The 21,075-nt window shown below is 33.2% G+C and overlaps 1 protein-coding gene across 3 annotated transcripts in view; it reads right to left on the reverse strand.

Annotated features, from left to right (window-relative positions):
* LOC132753797 (uncharacterized) overlaps positions 1-21,075 on the reverse strand; it is a 173,774-nt gene that overhangs the window by 14,258 nt on the left and 138,441 nt on the right. The window lies entirely within an intron of this gene.

Here is a 21,075-nt window from a genome sequence, read left to right on the forward strand (position 1 = left end):
CGAAATGTCCGGTATATTTAAGGGGTCTAAGTGTCTTAGGGGTCTAAGTGTCAGGGGTCGAGATGTCTAAGGGGTCGAGGTGTCAAGGGGTCGAGGTGTCAAGGGGTCTAGATGTCATAGACTCAACGTGAACAATAGCTGGAAGACTATAAAAATGGTTCCTCGCTAATAAATGTTTAATTTGCATAATTCTGTAGTTGTCTGAATTCTGCCATTAGTATGTATCACGTCTATTTAAAAATAATTAAATTAACCAGGTTCGATGGGATACAAAAATTTATGTCACCCTTCTTATTTTGGGTGCGATGTTCACGAGTGTGCTAAACTTTCCGTCGGTTTCAACTTTCACAAGAAATCGCCAACAAATACTATATTTTCATGAAAATCTGACAAGAAATATACAGAAAGGAGAACTGATGCACTATACGTTCAACATTGGTTTGCTTGTAACCACAGTGTCTACTTTAACTAACTCCCTCGCTAATGAGAGAACACAGACTCGTGTTAATTCGAGCAAAATGTAAATCATAAGAATATAATATCATTTTTTCTAGTTTGAGCAATCAAACGTAGTCCTATACACTTTAAGCTCGTAAATACAGATTTAACTTTCCGTCTCTCAAGTCAACAAAATGTCCAGAAATACCGGCAGTGATTTGAATTAGTAAAATATTAAGAATATACGTTCAATAGGCAACAATAAGTGTGTGTTCTTTTGTTAACTCAAAGTGTTACATATTATGTTAATATGAATGGGAGATCGAGTCAAAGAGAAACACCGAGTGACGTCCTCAATTATTTTAGCCTTCCTAAAATTTGAAAATATTCAGTGAAAAAACAATAGCATATTTTTCGCGGGAGAAAAAAATACCGCGTAAATTTTGTATATTTTGTAGCTAAAAGAGTAGGGTTTACAGAAGTCTTGAATAACGATATAATATATAGGGAAATCATTTCTGAAAAATATATAAAATAGTTTAAAAACATTAAAATCAAAACGAAGGTTATTTGTAATTAATGGAAGAAGTATAAAATGTACTGTCATATAGATTCATGTCATTAAGTGCGTTTAAAATTATTTAAATGTTATCAAAAGTTTTATTATTAATATATGAATTGAAGGTGTAATTTTAAAAGTTAATTTGCAAAATCTATGTACAAACAAAAATTATTTAAAATGCCATCAAGACATATCTATCTCAACGCTTAAAATTATCTGTATGAGGTTACATATGCCTAACTGCCCTCTGTCAATGCCGCAACTGGAATCATCCATAATAAGCGCGAGGCATTTTTGTTACGTCATATATTTCGTAAATTGTGTTGACGTAATAAAGTTTTTTTCGTCAGGAATCCATTTTCAAGAGTTATAAACATTGTGATGTTGACAACTAAAATTGATGGGCCGTTCTTGAATTATGGATTTGGAACATGCTGAATTATGATGTGTGACATTTACATACAGTTGACTCTCGGTAACTCGAAATCCAAGGGACTGGGCATTTTACTTCGAGAGAAACGGAATTCGAGTAACGTGGAACTACCGCTATTAAGTTGACATTCGTACATGTATATACATGTGCCTGATTGAATGCGCAAAGAAGTAAGTTTGTTATTGTTGTTAGCGGCAATGCTGCAATATTTAACCATTGAAATGACGGTAAATCACTCACAACTACAAATTATAAATTCAAAATTTAATACATGTATATCAATAGTGAAACATAAACACACAATTATATTTGATTTAATTGATCATCGGACGAAAACGAAATTAGCAACTATCGTGAACCGGAAGTACACATTAATGTATGCAATATGGCGGAACATTAATTATACAAACGTCATTTACGTTGATACCTAGGCTGTTATTTGACTAACCCCCGTCAGACTGGCACGAGTAAACTTTCTTAAAGAAATGTAATCAAATTTTAATTTAATTATCTAACTGATAAAACCATTAAATTCTAAGTCCTGAAACGGATTAAAGTCACTTTTACGACGTGTTAATAATACATGATGACCTGCAATTAAAAATAACTATGAAACGTGTAAATCACGAGTGACAACATCTAACCTTGATGTCGCCGACCTTTGATCAGTCGTCTGTTTTCACACTTCGACTAATTGAGATGAAAATATGTTGGACTTTAATTGACGGGACCAAATTTTCTTTTCGACTAAACAGGAGTCTCGGTAAGTCAAAATTTGACCTAAGCGGAGTTAAAATACAAAGATAAAGAAGGAAATTTGACGGGACTTTAGAAATTATTCGACTAAGGCGGTATTTTGAGTAAAGCGATTTTGACTTATTGAGAGTCAACTGTATTTCATTTGCTAACCCAGATAACAGCACAAATTGAACAAATTTTAATAACGAGACGGATTAACAGTTTAAAAAATCTGGATTATCATAAGTGTAGGAGTTCAGGAGTTTTGAAGTAAAACAAGAGCACCGCTAGGCGGAGCATTATATGCCAGAAAGTGTTTTTTTTTTTTAGTAAGGATGAAGCATTTGTAAGATATTACATAAATTAAATAAAGTATTACCTCCTTCAAATAGCAATCCTCCTATAAAGTTTGAATATTGTAGCCAAATGGAACTTAAGTTATGCTCTGGAAACTGTTTTCAGTTTTGAGGTAATAGCAACCTTGAACTTTAACCTTATGACCCCAAAATCAATAGGGGTGTTTTACCCAATATGGACAATCATCCTATGAAGTTTGAACACTATGGGCCAACTAGAAATTAAGTTATGTTCAGGAAACTGTTTTCAGTTTTAAAGTAATAGTGACCTTTGACCTTGTGACCCCAAAATCAATAGGGGTGTTCTACCCAATATGGACAATCATCCTATGAAGTTTGAAAATTGTGGGTCAAATAGACCTTAAGTTATGCTCCAGAAACTGTTTTCAGTTTTAAAGTAATTGACCTTGACCTTTGACCTTGTGACCCCAAAATTAATAGGGGTTTTCAACCCAATATGGACAATCATCCTATGAAGTTTGAATATTGTGGGCCAAATGGAACTTAAGTTATGCTCCGGAAACTGTTTTTAGTTTTAAAGTAATAGTGACCTTGACCTTTGACCTTGTGACCCCAAAATCAATAGCGGTCTTCTACCCAATATGGACAATCATCCTATGAAGTTTGAATATTGTGGGCCAAATGGAACTTAAGTTCTCAGGAAACCAAATTGCTAATGGACGGACGGACAGACAGACAGACGGATGGACGGACACCAGGGGTTATAACATAATATGCCCGAAATTCTTTCGGGCATTTAAAAAATGGGATCTACGGAACTGGATAGAATCTGGCAATGAAGGAATCTTCAGAATGCGAATTTGTCGTGACATTTATAAAGATTTATTTCGAAATTCAAAGGGATTCTTTTCAGCTTAAAAGTAAGTGCAATTTCTAGATCTACTCCATGTGACTCGATGTTCTTGTTGCTTATTATTCATTTTTAAAATTTTATATCATGCATTGCAACGAAACTTTTACATCTTGTAGATCCAGCTTTGTAAAATAATCATGAAACGACCCCGAGAATCTCATGTATATTTTAGAAACATTACACGTGCTTTCTCCCATTCATCTTCAAATGAAGAGTACTTCGGCAATGGCTACGGAAAATAAACTACAGAGATTTACCATAGAGAAATCAAAATTTGCTTTCACAAGAAAAATAGACATTTTAGAGAAAAATCCTGAAAAATCTCGAGGGTGACTTTTTCTAGATTACAAAAATAGTTTAATTTTTATTCAACCTCGTTTTGTTAATTCATACCAGGCAAAAGTTCATTTCCATTTTTAATGGGACAGTCTATAGAATAAATTGTTGTTATTAGTACCCTTCTGTTTTCACCAAGAGGGGACTCAAGGCTAGCTGACCCCTTTCTGTATGTCAATGAAATCTGAATTCTGATATTACTCAAAATATAGAAAAGCAAGCTTCATCATACTGGTATTCTGATATAGAATCATATGGAGATTAAGCATGTTATTATAATTTATGCTCCCAAAAGGGAGAGAATACAGTTGCTGCCTTAACCATCTGTCTGTATGGACTCAAGTAATATTATGGATAAATATCTGTGTTCATTCCTTACAGACTTGTACTTGCGGGGAATAAGGTTGCTCGTTGGAGGAAAATATGTTTCTTATGGTGTTTTTGAGATTTTAGATGATTTAAGAAAACAAGAGGGCCATGATAGCCCTATATCGCTCACCTTATATAAGAGCTCTTAGTATATTTCTTTTAAAAACAAGAACCAGGTTTATAAAATTCTTTAATGTCATTTAAAGGTTAGTGTCAAATGTTGCCAACAGGAAATACCTCTATTTTTTTTTTAGTAATAGTTGCTAAAAAATACACTTCCCTGTAGCGCTTTTACATCATGAAAATTTTAACAATGCAGACAAAGTACAAATTTGGATGCATGTACTTCAATAAAAATGGCTCAAAGACAAAAACGATTGGATTGCATTCACATACCAAATATCATGAGGCTGTAATGTTACAAATTTCCTACCATTGACCATAAATGGTACATTCAACTAAGTAAGTAAACAGGAAGTGGATAAGCGATAGAACTGAAATCGGGACCACATGTTAATGCTGTCATAATACCAAATATCAAGAGGCTGTGAAATGTAGAAAACTGTTACCGAAATTTCCTTCCATTTACAATTCATGTCGAAAATTTAACTAAGTCAGCAAAGAGGAAGTGGATGAGCGACATACCTGAAATCCAATCTCATGGTATGTTACCACATGTTAATGCCGTATACTAAATATCAAGAGGCTGTGACAAGTAGTTGCTGAGAAAACTGTTACGAAAAATTCCTACCATTGACCATTATTATGAATTTAACTAAGACGGTAAACAGGAAGTGGATGAGCGACAGACCTGAAATTGAATCCCATGGTATGGGACCATGTGTTTATACTGTATACTAAATATCATGAGGCTGTGGTAAGTAGTTGCTGAGGAAACTGTTATGAAAAATGGCCCTGCCCGAAATCAAGTCTCAATACATGATGGTAAACAGTATTTATTTTTCTTATTTGTAAAAACTGTTTGAAAACCAGTTTTATATGGAAGGCATTATCCGCCAGTTCACGTATTATGCTTTATGACATTCCAATTTCCGTTTTTACTTTTGCGATAGTGAATTTGATGATAGATTTTGGTTATTTTCAAGACTTAGTGCATTTCGTATCTTTAAAATTATAAAGGTATTTTTAAATATATCTTTGTTATACGTTAATTTTATTTTTATACACGTTTTTCTTGTTTCATTCTGAAAATTGGTATGATTTCCCTTAAAATATATTTAATACATTTTAATTCAAAATGACACATTAAAATCAAAATTAGGTATTCAGTGTATGGAACACCAAATATGTGTTAATTCATTTGTAATAAAATGTTCAATATTTAATCAAAACAATCGAAACATCATTCGCAGTATAATGCTGTTTAACATTGACTCATTAAAACAAAATCGTCTTCATAACAATGTTGACGTTATCAAAAAACGAAGCGGGGAACCAATTTTTGTAGTGCGTTTTCTTACGATCGACAGAGGTCGCTCTTAAATCAGTGTGGCAATACCACGTGACTATGACGTCATTTTCGGCATCATTTCCAAGACAAATGTTGCTCGATTCGGAAAAGAAAATAGCCGTAAATATTTTATTTCTGTACCAATTTTTTTGGGATATGCACCAGTCTACGGGGAAAGATATAAGCTTTCCACAGAATATTGGATCTTCGTCAGTTTATAAGCCGTTTTATCAAACACTTTGCATAACCTTAGAAGTTGCTTGTATTAGAGCGGGCTTGAGTTGCAAGCTATTTCGTTTTCTGGCGTTATCTGGTCTACGTCATGATTAAAAAGTCAGGTTTACATCAACCGGGAGTACGGAAGGCAAAACTCTACCTAAATGTGTTCATATTTTTATTATGAATGACATAAATCTTACATTTTTCTTCAATTGTCAATTCTGGCACCAGTTCCAAGTCGAAAAAAAGGACTTCAGTTTAAAGCAGATTTTAGAATCTGTTGCAAATGCAAAGCAACATGCCTACCGTTCTCTTTCTACAATTTAGTTTTTCATTGTTGATCTTTCACAGAGAGATTGTGAAAAAACTGATTGTCCCTTAAAGCAATAACACTTACTTGTATCGCAATAGTGCACGTCAAATCACGTAGATTTAGTCCTGTCGGAAAATAATATTTTGGTTTCGTTTTTAAGATGTTTAAAGTATTGCTCATTTTATCATATGCAGTAAAATGTGTTTTATTCTATTTTATTTGTCAAATCTTACTGCCGCGGTAATCAGGTAAAAAAATAGTACCTTGATTTTTTTAAGCTGACTCATCAGTCATCACAGACATTTACAATATGAAAATATTTTCATTCTTTAACTTCATATCTGCAATTTGTAAAGATAATAATTCTCTGAAAAATTCTTCATTTTTGTTGTTTATTTTTTCAAAATCACTACTCCGTGACGTCATACTGCGGCGGTAATCAGGTTTAGTCATACGTTGGTCATAAATAGTTCTGGTATGAAAACCCTTCTACATAATAACTTTATCAATAATTTTTTAACAAAAGCATAAATGAAAATTTATAAATAAATGCTTTAATTAGGTGGCAAATATTTTTTATTATTTTTGATAACAATTTTCCAATTACTACGCAGCGACCAACTGTTTATGACGGGTCATTAACTAGAACGTTGCAGCACCGTAGTCTCAATATCATGCATGTTCTTTTGTTGTTATAAAGTTAAAAGTTATAAACCATTAATAGTCCTTAATATTTTTTTAAAGACAAATAATGGTAAACTGTCGCTTACATCAGAGACATGGATCATTCTTGCGTGATAACTAAGGAAAACTAACTTATAAGTACACCCTAGGAGGCTGTACGCGGAAAACGCTATATCATATAGCTGTTAGTAAATATTTTGCATACATTTAACTAAAAATTTACTGATGGTGATGAACATATAGTTTGAAAACAATATATTCTTAAACCATGTATCGCCGGAAAAAAACTATTTAACTACAAAACCCGTAAGGACCCTCATTAAAAAATTTCACCACAAGATCACATTTTACATTAGCAAAATAAAATCAAAGGGCTGCAAGCTCTGTGGTATTTTCTGATCTTTGCAATCTAAATTGTACTGTATATCTGTATGTATTTTCCTTATTAGTTTATTTTTATGTTCTATAATTCATCGTGCAAGGCACCAGAGTTTGATACATACGGAATTTTGCATAACTACAGTAGAGTTGCATCAAAAAATCATTCTTTTATTACCCTTCATGATGTAACAGCATAATTATATAAGACAAACACACACATAAAAATGAAAAAAAAAAGTTGCCTCGACTGGGATTTGAACTCCAGACCTATCACACACAATGACGAGCGCGTTACCCCTGCACCACGGAGAAGTTATATAAATGAAGCCTGAATAAAATCTAGTCATTCTAAATTTAGAACTTCCAATGCATTCCTTAATAATTTCGAGGTATTTTGTTTAGTTTAAAATTGAAGTAAATAATTTAGCGAAAATCTTCTCGCCGAAACAGTCCGACATGTAGAATCTATATATTCCACTACTCGGCAGTCAGATTTATTTGTGTAGAATTCGGTAAACGACATCGCTAAAAATAGCATTTTCATTGATTAAAATCAAATTCATCCGCGTAATTTGTGATTGTGCATTTATTGACAATTCTATAAGACAACGCTACTTTAAACTTTGAATGCGTTGTAATTTGTTGGATACTTGTAACAAAATAAAAATATTTCTTTCTTTAAATCGTTAGTTTTAAGCTGTTTTGAGAACTACTTGTTGTTAGGTTTGTCGTGAGATTGAATGTTAGCTTTGTATTTACTGACCTTCGGTCAGAAATTACAAAAAGCAATACTTATATTTTCATCTTACATAATTCATTAATCAAACTTTTAACATAAAAGTATCTTTTAAAAATATGTCTGGCAATTAATTGACAGATCCCTACTCTGATCTTTTATTTGTATAGGAATAAATTTAAACATGTGCTCTTTTGTTTAGGAATATTTTGTAGTGAAAGTCTTAATAATATCCACTAATCTCATAATAAGAATTAGACAGGTCAGGGATTTATACAACCAGTTGTTTAGTTATCTACGCTCATTTTAATCCCAATAGAAACATTCAAATATTTGGGGTAAAAAACATGACCAAAGTACCTAGTAGTCGTTTACCCGATGGTGATCCCATTAAACTGATGATAGATTCGAATTGATTAGAAAACACAAATAGAAACATGTGTTTCGGTACAACAAAAATCCGAAGTAAAGTGAACAGTTAAATGACAGAAATATGTGGTCAAATATGTTTTAACAAGGAAATAATTATTTCAGAGAAAGACGCAAAGATCAGTCTTCAATCAAATGAATGACCCCGTATTGTGTAATTAGAAAGTTTATTCAATTCTAGGGCAACGAATCATAATTTGATAGTCCATGTGTAATAAAATTCAAATTTTCAATACAGATTATGAGATACATAAAAATATTAAAGAATAAGAAGCTTTAAAAAACAAGATTGCATTGAGAAAATGCTATGCCACCGCATTAATACAAAACTAAATAGTAGTGTAGGAACAGATTTTTTTTGTTCTATACAATTGAAGATTGTCATAATGCATAGATCCCTGACCTATCTAATTCTTATTATCAGATTAGTGGTTAAATCTATTGTTAACTCAATAAAAGATCAGAGTAGGAATATATCAATGCACTTGAGTCTAGTGAATTTGGTGGTGAAGGTCCTATTTCACACAGCCTAAATTTCATGACTGCATCAAAGGACAACACAGTAAGACACTTTGTCAAAATCTAGGTCAGCTGATATCAAAGTTCATTTTAATTTTGACACTAGAGGCAAAATTTGAACAACTTTGGCAGAGTACCTATAGATGATATCATTTAACAAATATTAAAGCTCTAAGCCTTGTACCTTCAGACAATAAGATTTTTTTATTTTTTTACTATATGTATATATTGAAAATCAATGACCCCGGGCAGGGGCAATTTTGACCCCAGGGCTATTATTTGAACAATCTTGCTAGAGGTTCACTTCACAATGTTTCATGCCAAATATCTAACCTCTAGCATTTGTCAATTGCTAGAAGAATTTTTTTAAAAGTTTTTACTATAAGTTTTTACTATGTAAATATGAGGAAAATCAATGACCCCCGGGGCGGGGCTGAATTTGACCCCAGGGCTTTAATTTGAACAATCTGGGTAGAGGTCTACCAGACAATGCCTTATGCAAAATATCTAAGCTCTAGGCCTTTTGGGTCTTTACAAGAAGGTACATGTATTTTAAGTTTTTACTATATGTACATATAGTGAAAATCAATGACCCCCGGGGCGCGGATAATTTTGACCCCAGGGCTATAATTTGAACAATCTTGGTAAGGGTCTACCAGACAATGCCTTATGCAAAATAACTAAGCTCTAGGCCTTTTGGGTCTTTACAAGAAGGTATTTTAAGATTTTACTATATGTACATATAGTGAAAATCAATGACCCCCGGGCAGGGCCGATTTTGACCCCAGGGCTATAATTTGAACAATCTTGGTAGAGGTCTACCAGAAAATGCCTTATGCAAAATATCTAAGCTCTAGGCCTTTTGGGTCTTTACAAGAAGATTTTTTTAATTTATTCTTATAATTCCTTTTGGTTGCCATGGCAACCAGATTTCTGCATGGAATTAAATTCTTTGAACAACTTTGGAAGCCCTTTACCCAAGGATTAATCCTGCCAAGTTTGGTTGAAATTGGACTAGTGGTTTTTCACAAGAAGATTTTTTAAGTTCACTATTAATCTATATAACACACACACACACGCACAAACAAACACACACACACACAAACAAACACACACACACACACACACAGGTGAATCGCTATATGCCACCGCATCGCAGATGCTGCGGTGGCATAAAAACAACAAAAGAACAAAAACGCATATATATACGAATGACTTACAGTCGAGCATAGGGAATTCATCAGCATATCTTACGAAATTTTAATTTGAAAACAATATTTGCGCGCCCTGAAGTGATTAATGTTTATTTGAATAAATCAAATAAAAAGAACTTATATGTTTGTATTCTAAAAATAATTGGCGGCATAAGAGGAATTTCGTATTTATTTAACAACACTTGAAAAATTACTACAGAAAATGTGTTGTTGTTTTTTGTTTTGTTTTCAACAAAAGTGTGTGTGTTTTAAGTTTATTTATACTCGGCGCCGGAATAACCATATGTCCAAGATTATAGCATCGGGGACGTCTTTTTCAAGCAGAATCTTCCTGGTAGCCCATTCTTCGTTCGTTGGTGGTAAAGGAGACGACAATACTGTCAAGGCATCAACTTCCTGACTGACGACAACAAAAACGGCATTCATTAGCGCCAAACCTTCAGAGTATTAGTTACGAAAGGTCAACCAATCACCTCTGGTACTTGAGATGACTAGATTTTGACCTGCCGTGTGCCTTCTCCGCGACGTGCAAGCCTCTGGAGGGATTTGGAGAATTTTCAACAAAAACTTCCAAAACACGCTATTTATAACACCATTCATAGCACTGACGCTTCGATGTTCTCATCTATTTGCGGAAAATGGTCGACAGGGAAAACCCTACACCCTGGTAACAACAGATTTTCCGCAGTATATATTTCAAGCTAGTGAGGTTAAAAAATACATGTAGAATCTATCGATTAACTACCATAAGTTGGTTGAGTGTTGGCGGTAAAAAAGAAGATATAACTTCCTGATTAATTTTCACTTAGGTTGATTCAATTTTGAAAAAGCTTTGCAGATATGTATTTTTTTCAAGAAATATTTAGTTTTAATATTATCCGAAGCCGTCAAAGTCAGCGACGAGTAATGAAATGGGAATAATTTTCTGAAACGTGATTTTATTCGAGATTTGCTTCGGGAGAAGACAACTTAATTTTTGTCTGTAGAGCATGAATATTAATACTCATCACAAGACAGTGTCTTATTGATCTCAATTATGGTACATGTAAATATGTATAATTTTTATGTTCAATAAAAATGTAAAGTTGTTATTATCATTCAATGATTAAAATGACATAAAGTATCTATGATGAACAGTCCTAGAATATTTTGATAAGGAACCGTCAGTTGTAAAATGGTATTATGATCTTATAATGAAGAGTTGTCATACTTGCTGGTACATTTATGTCATTTATAAATGGCAGTTTAGGTTTTTCAAAATTTGCATGATTAACAGTCCGAATGTAGACCTCAATGAAATGTTCTGGAATATTAACAAAATGAATAGTCAACCATATTAACCATATATATGAATGGTTGAACACAACAGTAAGGATAAATGGCGCAATGTGCATATCTTCTTTATTTTGGTAATAATTGAAATAACAGCACATTTTAAGCAAAAAGAAAAGAAAATATAAGTCTGAACCATTCTGTCATAGCCTCCCCATCAGTACATTCAGTGCTTTCATTTTCCTTTAAATCAACGCATTTTTGAAGATCTTTCAAAAAAGGTTACATGTGGCATACTATATGCGGCGGGTTTTAAGATATTTTGCCTCAAACTTGGCCTTTTAACTATACGTTATATATTGGGGGAAATATTTGGTAGTCATTAACCTCCACATGATCGGATTAGTTTTCGTAGTAATCGGTCAGGGAGCGGTTATTATTTTTTACATTTTTACCAGTTATTCCCCGTTGATTAAAAGGGCCAATTCTAGCGCAAAAACCTAATTAATTTTGAATTATACTTCGAATCTCTTAGTGTGCTATGCAAACTGCTGTTTCAAATACATAATACACAATGTCAGCATGGGAATAAAATTACAATGATTTTTGTAAAATAAATACTGAAACACTGTAAGAATAAAATGTGTGTCAAATTAATTTTAGAAAGCAAATTCAAATAAAGGAAAAATATTTGAAAGCCAGCAAATTAAATATCTAATTATAGTTTGCATGTTTACAGCCTTAGAACTGAAATGTAAATTGAATGTTTGCATATTTCAATAAGAACTCGAGTTACGTCAGCAAGTACAACATAATGATTACAACGTAATAATAATAATGTCTTCATATTAATAACAATGTTTTCATAATAATAATAATGTCTTTCTATCAATAAAAATGTCTTCAAATCATAAGAATGTCTTCATATTAATTACAATGTATTCCTATTAATTAGAGTGGCGGATAATCCCTTCCATAGTTTTATAGTTTTAACAGATATCCCATTTGTGTTTAAATATTGAAGTATTTTTTGATAGAGTGTTTACTTGAGGCGTATCATGTTGGGGGCAAGATCTAACCCCTAAGCATCTGTGGTTTATCATATAAGAACACCCTTTTCTACAAAAACTTCTTTCTGTTCACATGAGTGGCTCTAAACACAGGTTTAATTGTGAAATTAAATCTTGTAAAATATTATATAAAAAAAAACAAACACAGGGCTCTCAGTAGGGTCAGAATTTCACTAGTCAGACTCTTTGGCCAATATTTTCATGAGTCAAATCAGTTTTTGCTTGTGTTATTTGTCTACATGAATCATTTTCATGTTTCAAAAATTACTGTTGAGGAAGTCATTTTGAGTAGATTTTTAAGTTTAAATTGATAATATTTAACATGGAAAAAATGCCTAACAATATCCCTTCTATGATATACAAGCCCCCCCCCCCCCCCCCCCCGAAAAAAAACCAAACAAAAAAAACAAAACAATAACAACAAACAAGATTGCATTTGTGAAAAATGCTATGCCACCACATTAATACAACACTAAATAGTAGTGTAGGAACAGATTTTTTTTGTTGCTATACAATTGAAGATTGTCATAATGCATAGATACCTGACCTATCTTATTCTTATTATCAGATTAGTGGTTAAATCTATTGTATTGCAAATAAAAGATCAGAGTAGGAATATATCAATGCAGTTGATTCTAGTGAATTTGGTGGTGAAGGTCATATTTCACACAGCCTAAATTTCATGACTACATCAAAGGACAACACAGTAAGACACTTTGTCAAAATCTATGTCAGCTGATATCAAAGTTCTGTGCACATGGTTCAAATTTCATAGCTGTACATCAAAGGACAAGAAAGAAGGTCACTGTCCCCTTGGGCAAGGCAAAATTTGACCCATGGGTTTAATTCAAAACAATCTTGATACAGGTCCACCAAACAACATTTCATGTCAAATATCTAAGCTGTAGCTTTCTCCAATTCAGAAAACATTTGTTTTAATTTCTGTTTTTACTATGTGTACATAATGAGAATCAATGCTCCCCCCCCCGGCAGGGCCAATTTTGACACCAGGGGAAAAACTTGAACAACTTTGGTAGAGGACCTATAGATGATATTATATAGGAAACACCAAAGCTCTATGCCTTGTAGCTTCAGACAAAAAGATTTTTTACTTTTTTACTATATGTACATAATGAAAATCAATGACCCCCGGGGCGGAGCCAATTTTGACCCCAGGGCTATAATTTGGACAATCTTGGTAGAGGTTCACTTCGCAAAGTCTCATGCCAAATATTTAACCTCTAGCCTTTGTCAATTCAGAGAAGATTTTTACTTTATAAATATACGGAAAAATATTTTCGCCTCTAGGGCAGGGCAATTTTAACACTAGGGTCGTAATTAAAACAACTTTAGTAGAGGACCCATAGATGATATTATATACCAAATATCAAAGCTCTAAGCCTTGTACCTTCAGACAAGAAGAATTTGTAAGTTTTTACTATATGTATATAGTGAAAATCAATGACCCCCGGGGTTGGGGCCAATTTTGACCCCAAGGCTATAATTTGTACAATCTTGCTAGAGGTTCACTACACAATGTTTCATGCTAAATATCTAACCTCTAGTCTTTGTCAATTTAGAGAAGATGATTTTTTAAGGTTTTACTATATACATATAAGGAAAATCTATGACCCCCGGGGGCGGGGCTAATTTTGACACTAGAGGCAAAATTTGAACAACTTTGGTAGAGTACCTATAGATAATAACACATACCAAATCTCTAAGACTTGTACCTTCAGACAAGAAGGTATTTTAAGTTTTTACTATATGTACATACAGTGAAAATCAATGACCCTGGGGCGGGGCCGATTTTGACCCCAGGGCTATAATTTGAACAATCTTGGTAGAGGTCTACCAGAAAATGCCTTATGCAAAATATCTAAGCTCTAGGCCTTTTGGGTCTTTACAAGAAGATTTTTTTAATTTATTCTTATAATTCCTTTTGGTTGCCATGGCAACCAGATTTCTTCATGGAATGAAATTCTTTGAACAACTTTGGAAGCCTTTCACCCAAGCATCAATCCTGCCAAGTTTGGTTGAAATTGGACTAGTGGTTTTTCACAAGAAGATTTTTTAAGTTCACTATATAATCTATAGAACACACGTACAAACACACACACACACACACACACACACAAACACACACGCACACACACACACACAGGTGAAATGCTATATGCCACCGCATCGCAGATGCTGCGGTGGCATAAAAAACAAAAACTCTTTTTATTGAGTGTGATTTAAACATATGTAGGATATGATAGGTAACCAGGAGTGGATTGAAGGTAATAATTAATGCATAAGTGAAAATTTCCAGGACGCAAATTGACTCTTGTGCAAATTTTATCATGTGTCAAATGTGTGCATTTCCTGACTTTCAGGAGTCAAAACCCGTATACCCATGTCAAACGAGAGCCCTGATTAACATCTACCAACAAATACATTGAAGCATTTTTCAAAATCCCTGATTGTTGCTACTGATTTTGCCATTCAAAACAATCATAGCAAATTAAATAATTTAATTGCTCAACAATTTTTCCTCCCACAAACAACACTAACAGTCATGTAAACCACATATGTATCAAAATGCATGCATAACAAGAGGCCCATGATGGCCCTAGATTGCTCCCCTGACCCATTAGCCACATCCGAGCAATGTCTGCATCCTGACCAAGTTTGATGACAATGGAGTCAAAAATGTGAACTCAAGCGTGTTAACAAGGTTTTTTTTCTCCATAATTGGGCAGTGTGACCTACCTTTTGACCCCAGATGACCCATATTCAAACTTGACTTTGAAATCATCAAAACAACCTTCCTGACAAATTTCCAGAATATTTGGATCAAAACTGCAGCCACTAGACTGTTAACAAATTTTTTAATTTTTAGCTCCTGTGACCTAATTTTTGACCGGAGATGACCCATATTCAAACCTGACCTAGAAATCATCAAAACAACCCTCCTGACTAATTTCCAGGATATTTGGATCAAAACTGCAGCCACTAAAGTGTTAACAAGCTTTATCTATATCGCCCCTGTGACCTATATTTTGACCAGAGATGACCCATCTTCAAACTTGACCTAGAAATCATCAAAACAACCTTCCTGACAAATTTCCAGAATATTTGGATCAAAACTGCAGCCACTCAAGTGTTTGCAAGATTTTTCTATTTTTAGCTCCTGTGACCTGTTTTTGACCCAAGATGACCCATATTACAACTTGACCTAGAAATCATCAAAACAACTTTTCTGACAAATTTCCAGAATATTTGGATCAAAACTGCAGCCACTAGACTGTTAACAAATTTTTTTAATTTTAGCTCCTGTGACCTAGTTTTTGACCAGAGATGACTCATATTCAAAACTAACACAGAAATCATCAAAACAACCCTCCTGACTAATTTCAAGGAAATTTGGATCAAAACTGCAGCCACTAGAGTGTTAACAAGCTTTATCTATTTTTAGCCCCTGTGACCTAGTTTTTGACTGGAGATGACCCATCTTCAAACTTGACCTAGAAATCATCAAAACAACCTTCCTGACAAATTTCCAGAATACTTGGATCAAAACTGCAGCCACTAGAGTGTTAACAAGATTTTTCTATTTTTAGCTCCTGTGACCTAGTTTTTGACCCAAGATGACCCATCTTCAAACTCGATCTGTTTTTTATTGAGACAAACATTCTGACAAAGTTTGATGATGATACAATCAAAACTCTAACTGCTAGACTGTAATCAACCCAATTGTTGATGACGCACGATGAGGGACGCCAGATATAGCCCCATCACTATACCTCACCTTGACCACTTCGTGGTCAGGTAAGCTTAAATTTAAAGGTAACAGCAACTTAAATTCTTGAACAGCTTGAGTATGAAGCACATGGAGTACGAACATCCATTTTGTCTTGTATAAAATATTCGTTAACGTGGGCTGTATTTTCCAATTGCATGCAAGCAATCAATTAGAGCAACCATTTTCTATATTCAAACACTAATAACAATGGCTGTAGACATTTAAACTTTGCAATATTTATGTTGCAAACCGTAATAACTTTCCCTTTCATTTTCATTTGCAAATAATTTTTCCAGCAAACCGGAAGGATGTAAAAGTAATATCTGTAAATTAAACTTTTATCTTAATCAGCCAATTTTTATGAAAAAAATTACAACATTTTTTGTTATCTTTCGTTTCTTTGTGAAATAATTACACAATAAAAAGTGCAACTCATTGTCAAGAACCGAAATATTTTACATTGTATTTTGGAAACGACACATCCTCTTTACGGATGAAGTTATGAATTTAATGGAAGAATCCATTAATGAATAGGGAATCAACTTCACTGTAGCTCTGAATTTGTGCTATTCTGATTGACTCTGTTCAACAACCTTTTCATCTATCTAAAACCTTAACAGAAAAAATCTTCATAACAATGTCAGTTGGAACAAAAAATACAATATACAATATCTCAATTTATCTCTACAAAGAAAGTCTATGTATCCCTCAATAATCAAACCCTTTCACCACCAAAACAGAGACCAATTTTCAACTCTGGACTATAATTTGAATATACAAGCCAATGCCTTGTGAGAAATATCTAAGCTGAGCTAGCTCTATCCATTTTGAAGTATAAGAATTTTTAAGTTTTTTCTTTTAGTTGCCATAGCAACCAGAGTTTAGCATGGAATTGAATTCTTTGAACAACCTTGATAGAGCTTCATATAAAGAGTATTCGTGCCAAGTTTCATTAATATTGGCCAAGTGGTATCATAGAAGATGTCGTTTGAATAAAATGTGGAGGGACGCTGGACGACTGACGCAAATGATTGGCCATCCTGAAAGCTCACCTGCACGGTGCAAGGTGAGCTAAAAACCCACATTTTGAACTCAGGAAGACGTCCGTCCTTCACACTCTTGTCCGGAATATGAATATAAGTAGATACATATTGAAGGGATTTTATGTAAACTTCACAAAGTGATAGAGACTTTTGAGAGGAAGTGCAGTGTTCAAGAAACATAACTCTACCTTGCTTAATGTTTTTGATTATCTCCCTCAAGTCAAAAATGCTTATTTGGAGTTTTACTTCCAAACTATCACTGAAACTACACTCAGTTGTACAGACTCGAATTTGTCAAAGTGTCAAAGAACCATAACTACATTCCTTGGTTTTAAAATTACCTCCCTTTATAATACATGTACTTAATTATGCTTGTCCAGAGAATTCGAGTTGTTGGAATTTGATTAAAATTTAACACAGCAAAACATTCAAGTGAAAGGAAGTGTATTTTCAAACAACAGCTGTCACAGGAGACAGCGAAGCTCGACTAATAAAATACTGGACGCAGTAAGGACAAAACTATGAAAGAAAAATCAATTATGTATAATTATGTATTAAGTTATAGTAAAAAAATAACATTTGTTAACATAAAATCCAAGATCAAGGGGAATAATTCTAGAAATAGTCATGCTAGAGTTATGAACCTTGTCACACAACATGTGTGCAATGATAAGAAATATATATTTGAAGTTTGAAGTAGATACCTTAAAAAGTAAAGAAGTTATAATATTTCTTAAAGAAAATCCTAAGTTCAAAGGGTAGATAAATCTGTAAAAATTGCTTCAAGAGTTATGAACATTGTCACATAAAATGTAATTGATGATAAGGAATAAGTATTTGAAGTTTGAGGTAGATACCTTTAAAACTAAAAAAGTTATAGTAAAAATAACATTTTTCTAGTAAAAAAAAATCTAAGTTTATGGGGAGATAATTCTTGCAAATTGGTGCTAGAGTTATGAACCTTGTCACATAAGTTGTGGATTATGATAAGGTACATATATTTGAAGAATGAGGTTGATCCCTTTAGAAATAAATAAGTAACAGTAAAAAATAGTATTTTTTAAGGAAAATTCTAAGTTCAAGGGGAGATAAATCTGAAAATATTGGTGCTAGAGTTATGAACCTTGTCACATAAGATGGGGATGATGATAAGGTACATATATTTGAAGTATGAGGTTGATCCCTTAAGAAATAAAGAAGTTACAGTAAAAAATAGTATTTTTTAAGGAAAATTCTAAGTTCAAGGGGAGATAAATCTGAAAATATTGGTGCTAGAGTTATGAACCTTGTCACATAAGATGTGGTTGATGATAAGGAACATATATTTGAAGTTTGAAGTTGATACCTTAAGAAATGACAAAGTTATAGTGAAAAATATTTTACTGCACCAAAACTTTAATCTGAAATCTGGACGCGGACGCCGACGCCGGGGCGAGTAGGACAGCTCTCCATATACTTCGTATAGTCGAGCTAAAAACCATAATTTTTCCTAGCTTAATTTTACAATTATTATCTCTTATTTCACATCAAAATTTAAAATGTTGGTTGTCTGGAGTAAATCTTTTCAATGATATCACACTCAAACTTAATACAGTTGTAGAGACTAGGGAGCAGAAGTGCTGTGTCAAATAACCAAAATTCTACATTACTTAGTTTTTGAATTATCTCCATTTATATCATTTCATGATACTTGTTCAAGGAGAGTATTCAAATATTAAAGGAATTTGATTGAAACTTCACACAGTGAAAGAGAATTAGGATGAGAAGTGCAGTGTACAAAAGCCATCATCAGTTTTAATGACATGGCCACATTCATATAATGTGATGCAAAAATATTGACCATTTGAGTGTTTTCTTGATACTAATACAGAAATATATTTATGTCATAATTGATTATTTTTTCATAGTTTTATCTCCCTTTATTATGTCATGTGTTAAAAATTAGTCGAGCTTGCAGTTTCCTCTGGCAGCTCTTATTTCACTTGTTGCTCTTGTCAAAAAGGGCCAATAACAGGTTGTGATGGACCTACATGTACATGTAACCTAAATATTATATTTGAACATGTATGCCATAGCATAATTCTATCAACTACTGTTCATTTACTATAATGTGCACTTTATATTTATCAACCGGCAACACCCTTCACTCATTGAATTATCTGCCCCCGAAATAGTAAATCAAAGCACAGAAGGCGCTGAATTTGTTTGGGTCTAAGAATGTCAGAAAGGTGAAGGTTGTAAGATTATAAACCAATTTGTTTTTGTATAGTGCCACCAATGCTTTCCAGCGTTTTAATTGTAGTAAATTGGCTATAAGACTAATTGCAACACTGATATTCAATTCAATGTTTATTTGACTTAAACAATTTGGAAAAAAAGAGTTGCCTTAACTGGGATTTGAACTCCAGACCTCTAGCTTCCTAAGCGATCGCACTAATCCCTCGGCCACGGTGAATTTATATGTTAACGGCCTGAAGAAAACCATATTGTTCTAAATTAGGGTTTGTAACGATGCTACCTGTTGTTTAACACAGATGTAAATAATCATGGAGCTTACTATAAGCATGTATATCTTTAAAGAATAAAACAATATTAGAAATCTTAGACCATTCGGGGAACTACTTTGCTTGAAAATTAATGCGCCTGTCACTTGACCATCTTTACGCAGTGATCTCCCCTGAATTTTTCGGCGTTAGTTTACATATAAAGGGAAGTAACCGCTTCAAAAAAGCGGACTACTTTCGGCATTTGCAATTAACAGCATCAGAGTCTGAAATTTCGCTACCATTATTTGTTTGGTCTGACGACCCAAACAAATAAAATTGGTAATTTTGATCCTTCAAGAATGTCCTTCAGCACTTTGATTATATCTCTCATAATTTAAGAGTTATGTCCGGGACAGGTTCAAAAAGTAACAAGAGCTGTCACAGGAGACAGCGAAATTCGACTAATAAAATACTGAACGCAGCAAGGAAGACAAAACTATGAAGAAAAATCAATTATGTATAATTATGTTTGAAGTTTAAGTAAAAAAATAACATTTGTTAACATAAATTCCAAGATCAAGGGAAATAATTCTAGAAATAGTCATGCTAGAGTTATGAACCTTGTCACACAACATGTGTGTAATGATAAGAAATATATATTTGAAGTTTGAAGTAGATGTTACCTTAAAAAGTAAAGAAATTTTAATATTTTGTAAAGAAAATCCTAAGTTAAAAGAGAGATAAATCTGTAAATATTGCTTCAAGAGTTATGAACATTGTCACATAAAATGTAATTGATGATAAGGAATAAGTATTTGAAGTTTGAGGTAGATACCTTTAAAACTAAAAAAGTTATAGTAAAAAATAACATATTTCTAGTAAAAAATCTAAGTTTATGGGGAGATAATTCTTGCAATATTGGCACTAGAGTTATATGAACCTTGTCACATAAGATGTGGATGATGATAAGGTACATATATTTGAAGTATGAAGTTGATCCCTTAAGAAATAAAGAAGTAACAGTAATAAATAATATTTTTTAAGGAAACTTCTAACTTCAAGGGGAGATAAATCTAAAAATATTGGTGCTAGAGTTATGAACATTGTCACATAAGATGTGGATGATAATAAGGTACATATATTTAAAGTATGAAGTTGATCCCTTAAGAAAAAGAGAAGTAACAGTAAAAAATATTTATTTTTTATTAGGAAAATTCTATGTTCAAGGGGAGATAAACCTAAAAATATTGGTGCTAGAGTTATGAACCTTGTCACATAAGATGTGGATGATGATAAGGTACATATATATGAAGTATGAAGTTCATCCCTTAAGAAATAAAGA

This window comes from Ruditapes philippinarum, unplaced genomic scaffold (assembly GCF_026571515.1).
Source record: "Ruditapes philippinarum isolate M1 unplaced genomic scaffold, ASM2657151v2 ctg126_1_1_1_1, whole genome shotgun sequence".
Lineage (NCBI taxonomy): Eukaryota > Metazoa > Mollusca > Bivalvia > Venerida > Veneridae > Ruditapes > Ruditapes philippinarum.